This window comes from Mchenga conophoros, linkage group LG18, assembly GCF_057382185.1.
Source record: "Mchenga conophoros isolate Kocher_MC1m ecotype Shallow Benthic linkage group LG18, M_conophoros_male_GT1.1, whole genome shotgun sequence".
NCBI lineage: Eukaryota > Metazoa > Chordata > Actinopteri > Cichliformes > Cichlidae > Mchenga > Mchenga conophoros.
This window is the reverse complement of record NC_140543.1, coordinates 8,562,048-8,572,317: the sequence shown is the minus strand read 5'-3', so window position 1 is coordinate 8,572,317 and position 10,270 is coordinate 8,562,048. Positions and strand designations below refer to the sequence as shown.

Sequence of the window (10,270 nt, the reverse complement as noted above, 5' to 3'; positions counted from 1 at the left end):
TTAAGCACTCAGGTCTGACTGCTTATCTCAGTGAAAGCCTACATAGCTCGACTGATAACCTTCAATCCAATTGAAAATCTGACAGTGAAAAATTAAGATTTTTAATAGATATTATTTTGCTTATTTTTTGGCCTTTAATGGATCATGAGACAGTGAAGAGAGAGAGGGGGAGACAGAAGATCAGACTCGAACTCAGGCTACTGCCCTCTGGCCATGTGGCATGTAGCCGGCTCACCCACTGAGCTAAACTGCCACCGATCATGGTCATTTCTGACATCTTTTAAAGGAACAAAGTACAAGCTTTTCATTTCGTGGAGGCAAACAAGACCATATTTCAGTAAAGGGATGGAGAACTACAATATCAACTACTGCCAGGTAGCTTGTTTAGCAACAACATGGTGAGCTACACAAAAATTCAACACCTGTATCATTGCTGTGAGGTATAAAATTAGATAGGAACAAAATTGCTTTGCACCAGGTTGTACTTTTTTTTTTTTTATTTCTCCTTTAATAATAGTACATTTTAACGTCTGTGGAGACTGAATCGCAATTTAAGCCTCAAGTGGCCACTGGTGGAACTGCACCCTACACACTCTCTAATAACCCTTACCCATTAGTACCTACTTGGCTCGGCTCAACTCAGTTCTTAAATGAAAATGTGACATCAGCAGACTGTATGACACCTGTTGGCCAGTCAGTGGTGCGGCTCCTTCACACAAATCAAAACCGCCGCTTTAGAGACCCGGGAATGAGGGAAATAACTTCATAAAAGCCAAAGCCGTTGTCACTGAGCCTGATAAAAGGCCATTGTACTGTTGCACCCAATGTGACCCAGTGTCCTATATTGAGATTCACAGCCAGCTAAACTCTCTCTTGCATCACTTCCTCCAAGGAACAGGCACGTGTTGTATTTGGACAGGATTTAATGCAAAAAAGTGTGAAACTGAAATGATACAGAATACAGAAATGTCACATAAACATTAGCTTGGGTCGAACTTAAGTGGACATATAAAACACATCAAAAGTTTCCAAATCACTTCAATAATGTCATATACCCTCTCTTAAAGGTAAACACAATTAAGAAACTTACTCATATTGCCACTCAAAGGGATTTAACGGAGTGGATGGCTTTGGATCAGAGGAAAACACACCATGTCTTGCTTCACTCATGAGCAAACACTTCCTATCACACTTCTTTTAGTGACTAATTGGCTCAACATAGCAAACTGTGCAAACCTGCGCCCCCTATAGGCCTGGAGAAATAACATACAAACAGTTCCAGTACAGCCATAGATCGAGCAGTAGGTATACCATAGCTTCGATGTCTCCCATTGTTGTTTTGTGTCGCATACAAATGACCTCATTGGGCTTTCGACTGCAATGCTATAATGACCCCATTCATGTGAGGTGGTGCTCAGTTTTAATGGAAAATAATGAAAAAAACTAAAGCAAAAGAGGCGTAAAAACTGTGTGAACAGAAACATAATTACAGCTCTATATCTAAGGTGGTTTCTGTTGATCTTTCCTTGAACATTCAAAGGAGCTCTCTACTGAATGGCATGTAAACAGTTCTTTATTAACTCCTGTCCCATCGTCCTCAGTGAAGTACTGCACCGTCTCCTTATCTGTGGAAAATGCAAACACTGCTTTGCTGACTCTGCTTTTCTTTGTATCTCTTTCGGCAATACAAGATAGCGGTCTGATCCTGAACTTGATGTGATAAGACCTGGATAAATTCGCAGAGTGTTCGCAGATCTATTGAGGTTGGTTATCTCAGCAAAAGAAAACTAAAAGTCATAGTCACTTGAAATAAGTGAGGAAATTTGTTAAGTTTATCTCAGTTAGACCTCAGTTCAGGATCTTTCTTTCTTTCTTTCTTTTCAAGCAGGACAAATGAAAGGAATATGCACAGTAAGAGATAACCTTCAACTGAAAGATATTTACCACTCTCTCTTTCACAGCTGATTTGAGATAAAACTATAACAGTAATTGCATACCCTCCATATGTTTGAGAAGGCTTAAGGAGCTCTGCCGTCTCTTATCTTTAAATAGACATTTTGACTTCTGAGGCGAGGAAAGCCAAACATAGCTTTTGAGGTTCACTTTGCACTATTTTCATTTAAATTTTTGCTTCTGTCAGACATTATATGAATAAATATCATTTGAACAAAGCGAATAGACAAATACTAATAATAAGATTGAAAGAACAATTTAGTTTCTTCAGCTCTGATTACATATCCTTCACAAAGTTCAGCCATTTCACATTTTCATCTTTTCTCTTTTCCGTTTAAGCCTGCAGCTTGTCTCAAAAAAATTAAAGTGGGACTTAAGAGCTTTTTTTTAATAAATCAAAGAAAAATAAATCCTCTCCTGCCATAAAGTTTGATTTGATTTGCAATGCTTTCAATTATGAGCATGTCTTTCTCTTCATGTTTCATCTTAGGTGCACTGTTCGTAACGATATTTAAATATGAAAGTCAGTTCATACCTGTATATCAAAAATGTCACATGTGACTGATGTTCTATGGAGATAGAGAGTGATGTGAAAGACATTTTAGTACGTAAATAGAAAGTGTGACAATTTCTCCGCACTTTAAATTTAAAATAATAATGTCAGATTCCCTTTAAACTTTTCATAAAGTTACTACTCTGTGAACTTTACAGCTTTTCAGCCTTTCAAGAAAAATCTGACCAAAAGTTTCAGTGAGTCTACAATACGTGTTATATCCCTGGGTTTTTCTGTCGCTTTCTCATATCTGTGTCTTTATTACTGCTATCAAATGAAAGCAGGCAAAGAAACAAAGCATAAACATATTCTGAAATAGTATGGGCAGGTAGTCCATACACTGCTGAAGAGTTGTCTTTAATTTTGTAACCATGTACAGTCATTTCAAGCAAAGAATGTACATTCATCTTTTCTGGAAACATCTGTTCAACTGCTCATTAATACAAATATCGATCAGACAGTCATACTTTTGGTGTATTTAGAGGCTAAATAAACCACCACATTGGGGTGGGTATGTTTGGTATATAATGTGAGGTGAGTGAAGCTTGAGTTACCTCCCTAGTCCAAATTTAGAATAGCTACACAGCAACTATTTCTGCGGAGCAACAATCTGTTTTTGGCCCTGGTCGCAGAACACTTGTGATGTGTCCTCTGCAGTTCTTGAACCCAACACTGCATGTCTTTGTGTGTTTTCTCCTGTTGTTGCTCCTCCTCCTGCATTTGAGTGTTTCTGTTAGAGATGGACCGATCCGATATTACGTATCGGTATCGGTCCGATACTGACCTATATTTCTGGATCGGATATCGGAGAAAAATAAAAAATGTAATCCGATCCATTAAATATCACGAAAGCACCTCACAAAACTTGCAACACGCCGTAACTCACCTCAGAACGTTAGCATGTCGGAGCAGTATGCATCACGTGATAGAGCGGCTGTGGCATGCGGGACCTGTGGTCTGGATAGCATTTGGAGCTTCGCTAGCAACCCGGCATTTCATCTCCGACAAAGTTATCCCCGAGAGAAGTAAAGCAAGTGTGTAAGTCCATCTCTGAATGTTTGTAAAGCATTCCTGCGTTAAGCTTAACAAACGATATATGGAGCGACTGCCTCTTCTGGCTGCTACTTCAATCATGAAACTGCTTAATGATCAGCTGATCGGCTTTTCTGTCGCGAGTCCGTGTCTCTAGTTTGCTTTTGGCCCACTTTGCACCAGAAAGAGGAAACCAGCGGCTGAACAACAGCAGCACGTTTAAGCTTGATCAGCTGTTGTTAGAATGTATTTAATATTACTTTCTACTCGAGGATCTTTTTCTATGTAGCTGACGCTGGTAACTGTGCAGGGGCGGATCTAGCAAAGTTTAGCCAGGGGGGCCGATAGGGCATTAACAGGGAAAAGGGGGCACAAAGACATACTTTTCTTTCTTATTCTCATTTAAAATGTCTAGCTTTTAATAAATAATTATCTGACACCCAAAGTTTTAATTTGATGCAAAATGTATAGAAGTCCATTACTGTATATAGTAACTATTAAGTCTAATATATATACCCTAGTAAGCTATAGTACTTTTTCCTTTGGGAAGGTACCATCTGTGCAGTCTGCAATTTTGTTGAAGAAAGATGTTGAATCTATTTAATATTTCTTGAAAAATAATTGATTTCTGTGCATTTTTTTTTTCACACTGCATCAAATTAAGGTTGATTACGTCGATTAAGCATCATGAGGTGGAGTGTGAGGGGTGGTTCCCTATTTTTTATTTATTTATTTTTGTTGTTGCTGGGAGTTGGAACCCTATTAGTTAGGTTGCTTAATATTTATGCTAAGTACTCTTTAAAATACCAGAATAGGGAGGATGGTGTAGGTTTAAGTTTATTAGATTGATCAGTATTGCTGAACTATGAAACATTTTTTTTGCATACAGGTATAACAGAATAGCTTTAGTGTAGTTGTTGTTTTAAACTTGAGTATGAACTTATACAAAATGCAGCAAGATATTTAAAAAACAGTTTTGTTGATTAAAAAACACTATATCGGATTCATATCGGTATCGGCAGATATCCAAATTTATGATATCGGTATCGGTATCGGACATAAAAAAGTGGTATCGTGCCATCTCTAGTTTCTGTACAGTGCTTGGTATACAGTCCTTGCAGATGAATATTTTTCGGCAGCATTACTTGAATTTTAGACTGCCATTCTGTGCATATTTCCTTCAGTTGTTGTTTCTTTCCTCAGTTTCCTTGTTTTTGTCCTTTGCTTTGTTGTAAAATACTCGTAATTTAAAATTGTTCTCCTCAACGTTGTGGAGAACATGTTGCATTTCTTTCTGTGTCTCTTAAAGTTGTTTCTTGTCTGCATTCTTTTGGAGTGCTTTATGTAACATTTTTCTTGCAATGCTTCATCCTCTTTTTCTGTGTCTTGGAGTCTGCACTGTATTTCATTGTTCATTGCCTCACGTTGTTCCTTCTCTTTCAGCATTTGTGTATTCTGACGTACTGTGGTCTGTCACTACCTCAATGACAGACCACAGGCTGAAGGACATCACGTCTGACACTGTGGTCAGCAGCACAGGAGCACCACAGGGAACTGTGCTGTCCCCTCTTCTCTTCACCCTGTACACCTCTGACTTCTGCTACAACTCTGAATTATGCCACATTCAGAAGTTTGCAGATGACACGGCCATCATGGGGTGTATCTGGGATGATCAGGAAGAGGAGTACAGAAGTCTGGTGAGGAACTTAGTCGCATGGAGTCACACAAATGGTAAATGGTAAATGGCCTGCATTTGTATAGCGCTTTTCTAGTCCATAGGACCCCAAAGCGCTTTACACTAGATTCAGTCATCCACCCATTCACACACACATTCACACACTGGCGATAGCAAGCTACATTGTAGCCACAGCTGCCCTGGGGCGCACTGACAGAGGCGAGGCTGCCGGACACAGGCGACACCGGGCCCTCTGACCACCACCAGTAGGCAAACACGGGGTTAGTATCTTGCCCAAGGATATTTGGCATGCAGCCAGGATGCAGCCTGGGATCGAACCACCGACCTTCTGATTAGTTGCTGACCTGCTCTGCCACCTGAGCTACAGCCACCCCACCTGCAACTCAACACCTCAAAGACTAAGGAACTGGTTGTGGACTTCGGGAGGTCCAGAGAAGGTCCACTGCCGGTTCAGATAGAGGGGGAGGAGGTGGAGGTGGTCAACAAGTACAAGTACCTCGGGCTGTGGGTGGACAACAAACTGGACTGTTCATGCAACACAGAGCACCTGTATAAAAAAGCCCAAAGCCGACTGTACTTCCTCAGGAGGCTGAGATCTTTTAACATCTGCAGGAAGCTCCTGAGGATGTTTTACCAGTCAGTGGTTGCTGGAGTACTTTTCTATTCTGTGGTGTGCTGGGGGAGCAGCACAGCAAAGGAGGACTCATCCAGACAGGAGAAACTGATCAGGAAGGCTGGCTCTGTGGTCGGCATGAAGCTGGACACTCTGGTGACAGTGGCAGAGAAAAGGACACTAAAAAAACTGCTGGACATTATGAACAATGCTGGGCATCCTCTGCACACGGCCATTAACAACCAGAAGAGTCTGTTCAGTGACAGGTTGCTTCTCCCCAAGACAAGAACTAACAGACTTAAAAACTCCTTTGTCCCACACGCCATCAAACTGTTTAACTCCTCTCTGGAGGGGAGAGGGAGGGGAAACAGGAGGACAAAGGAGGGGGGAACAACTAAGCTGTAGTGCCTCTTCACTTCACTGTGCAATACTTTTGTTAATAGTCAGTGGTGCAATAGACCTCAATACTTGAAATGTGCAATTCACTTGTATTTTTATTTTTATTCCTATTTATTCTATTTATCCCCTTCGTATATTTTATTTATATATGTCTCTGTATTTATATGTGTGTGTGTGTGTGTGTGTATATATAATATTCTGTAACTCTGTAACTTCTGTCGGTGCTGTGCTTTTGGAAACCGAATTTCCAAGAGGAACCCACCCGAGGGATTAATAAAGTTTTATCTTATCTCTTCTTCTCAGCGCTTCATAAAACATTACACTTAAGCCTTAATTTTTCTTCTCCATATGCTGGAGCTTGCACTGCATCGCTTGATATTTTTCTTGGAGTTTGCACTGCAATTCTGTGTTTGTTGCCTCCTGCTCTTCTTTCTCTTTTAACACGTGTGTATTTCTTTGGAGGGGTTCATCAAACATCACTTGCAGGCCTTCATTTTTTTTCTTCTCAATGTCATAGAGCTTGCTCTGCATCTCTTGGTGTGTTGCCTTCATGTTTTTGAACTTGCACTGTATATCTCTGTACTTCTCCTCTACTTGAGTTTTCTCCTCTTGCATTTCTTTAACCCGGTTGTCCATGTGTTGTTGGGGAAAAAAACACTCCTAACTCGACTAGGTTAAGTTCATCTAACATTTGCTTCTATTTGAGTTGGTCAAAAATATTAAGTTGAACTAACTTTAACTATTTTGCACATTAAGGACCTGCTACTTAAAAATATCATTTAATTTTATGTATTTTTAAAAAAATTATATTGCAGTCATTTTTGGAAGGTTTTGATAACGTACATAAATGATATGTCTTTAGTCTGAGATAATTACTGGACTGATTTAGATTCTGAGAAAAGAGTGAAGTAAAAGTAAAATGTCCTCACATGTTGCTCACATGTTCTTGCATTTACACTGGATTTTTTTAATGTATTTTTTGTTTGTTTGTTGTGGGGTTTTTTTTTTTGGTTGCTTTTATTTCATTTTGAAACAACACATAAAAAATTTTAAATAAAAAAAAACATTTGTTATTTATATATTCATATGAATTTAGGAGTTTATTGGGGCATTTAGAAAAATGTGTATGAACTGCAAGCCTTAAAAAGAGTCAGCTGCTTTTATTATTTTGAAGATCCCTTAGTGAGGTAATTTCCTGTTTAATATGGAGCTCCGCCCACTTGTCTGCAGTAGCTTTTGAAATGTGAGAAGGTGGGATTGAAGACTCATTAAAAGGCCAGAGACACCAGCCATTAGGTGGCTCTGCATTCATCACTGTTGACCATTAACAGCATTGTGTCACAGTAAGTATTCTGCTTTTCTTTAGATTTCTGTTTTCCAAGACATTTTAATACCATTTCAGCAAAGCAATTCTCACACAGTGGTACCGTTAGCTAACAGCTAATGAGCTAACGCAGTCATTTGACAAAGTTAGCTGACTGAGTCCCCCACAGTAGCTGTTTTTTAAACTGTAGACCTTGTTTTTACAAGATTTTTGAATTTTTCCTTTTTTGTTTTGATACAATATTCTGTATTGTCATCAACCTTTTCCAAGCCAAGATCACTTTACACATTTAGATGAAGGCCAGAATCTACCAATTGAAATTCTAACAAATAAAATTTTACAAATGCATACATACTGAAAAATATTGCGTCTTTTGTCAACAAACGGTCAGCCTCTCTTACATTCTCTGCCAGTCTTTTTAAATTTGGGAAGTGTGACAGTCTCCCCTTTCTCAGCTGTATGGTCCACAGACCCATCTTGGCTTTGAATGCTTTGAGAGTGTTTATCATATCTGCCAAATCTTTGTCTTTGCCTTGCAGCTCAGAGCTCGTTTAATTTAGTCATCAAGTCTTTGAGAAAGCCCAAATCAAGAAGCCGTGCATCAGTTCTTCATGATTTTTATTTCTTGCTTCCCAAAATGCTTGAATCTGTGGGAGGAGTTCAACATATCACTGTAGCACTTCACCGCAACTTTATCAGCCTCAACATGCAAGAGCAAGTCCTCATGTTCAGTGCCCACCTCGTCCAAGAAGGATTTGTGAACAGTCTCTGCTGCTTTCCTTTTGGAGTTAACGATTTTTACAACAAGCAATATGAGGAAAAACCTGCAACTTCACTAGTGAATGGATGCTGTTGTATCACACAGTGATAACTTTGGAAATCTGGAAACTCTGGGTCTTTGCGGCATAAAGCTATAAAACCGGAATGTGTGCCTTGCATCACTGATCCGCTTTGCTTATTATAAATTGTTGATGACCTCACCGTCTGTGTTGCTGACTGAACTTAAGCACAAGTAGTTTATTTAATGCCGGAAACTTTCAGCGAATTGTCCTACAGACTCTACAGCCAAAAAACTTTCATTAGTAAGAAAATGAATGCAAAGTTATCTGTCTCCACTGGTTTCATGTAAATGATTACTTTGTGAGCTAAGGGTCTGTAAAGAGGTGGATCTTATCATACCACAATTTCTATTCCACCCTTTCTGAAATTGTCTCACTCTGCTGATGATGTATGCTGGGTCCATCTACAGTAACTTTACTTCTAGAGCACTTTATCAAAAAGCTCTCAGCCTGCCTCCTCCTTAGGTAGCCCCCTGGCTGTGTTCATACTACAGTATAGTTCTGCTGATTCTATATGGGTATCAGTATATGCTGAGCACAACAGGCTTGTAGTAGAGGGCCCCCAACTCCCCACAGCAGGGAGCAGATGCAACTACAGTAAGTCCAGAGGGGAAAACATAAATCAGTTACCACCTTGCACTGCAAGCTTTTTACAGTTCTGTACGTTTTTTGTTTTTTTTCTAAGGTGGTTTGGGTGCAACCTCACGAAAGCTGAGCCAGCGAGCTTTTATCATGTTGGTTTGTAAAGTGTGAACATATATTTGTTTTGTTTTGGGGGTTTTTGTTTTCTTGTGTGACAGGATGAACCTGTGTGAACTCAAATCTAGATTTGTCCAATTTCTGTGTGTTACCCAGTGGTTCTCAAACTGTAGAGGTTAAAACCATTGAAGGGAAAGAAACAGCTTGTTTTGCCTTTTGAAGTGGTGCGTAGTAGAAAACTTTGACAACCTAAGCTGTCCCTCTGGGACATTTAAACTCTCTTTTGTGTCATTTTTACAAAAGCCACTCAGGTCTTCACAAAAAGTAGAAGTGCATTCTTAAGTGCAAAGCAACATGATTTGAGGGCTCTGAGATTTTTGTCTGTCTGGGTATAGGACATCGTGAAGCTCTGGAAACGAGGCCCTTTCAGGTGGTTATAAATTCTGTTGCTCCGGTGGATGCTGCAGTCATTCAGCTGGTTTGACAAAGGGGATGGCAACCTCTTTCCTTATTAACTACTATCTTTTGTGTCAGTTTTTCTTCTTATCCATCCATTTTTCTGTAGTGCTTATCATATTTGGAGCTGGAGCTTGTCCCAGCAGTCAGATGGCAAAATGCAGAGTATTCCCTGGACAGGCCCCAATCCATCACAAAAGATAACTTGCAGAAACCCCCAGGGATGGAAGTCAGTTCCTCAAGTTAATGCTAAAAGACTTCCATCTAAAAATGTCCAAATACTTTAGGTCTGACTTCTTTAAAGCCTGCTACAAATAAGGTTTTTGTGGCTAATCTAATTTTTACACCACTTCCACTTTCCCACGCTGTCAAGCTTATTGCATCGTCACTGGTCTAGTCTAATCATCTTTCTTCCCGCCTTTTTCCGGCCAATCAGCCTCCACTCTGTGTACTTTAAAGGGGTGTCCAAATTCATGGGCTGCATCCTCCTGAGGCCGTGATTATGTCACAGCGCCGCGACGAAGGCTGTCCAAATTAGTAAACTCCTCCGAATGCAACCGACAAATGCGTCCTCCTTTTCCCCGAATTTGAAGGATGGGTCGGGTGTGTCCTTCGTGGCCCACCATATCCCAGAATTCATAGCGCGGCCCAGCCAATTCCAGTTTTCAACAATGGCGGCTGTTAGTTTTTAATATTACTCTTATTA

At 40.0% G+C, this 10,270-nt stretch overlaps 1 long non-coding RNA gene across 1 annotated transcript; it reads right to left on the bottom strand.

The window, feature by feature from the left end:
* Positions 1-911: 911 nt before the first annotated feature.
* LOC146553156 (uncharacterized) lies at positions 912-1,180 on the bottom strand. The gene is made up of 2 exons (XR_014889402.1): positions 1,091-1,180; positions 912-943 (listed from the first exon to the last, which is right to left on the bottom strand). It is a non-coding gene; the product is annotated as an uncharacterized LOC146553156 (long non-coding RNA).
* Between the last annotated feature and the right edge of the window lie 9,090 nt (positions 1,181-10,270).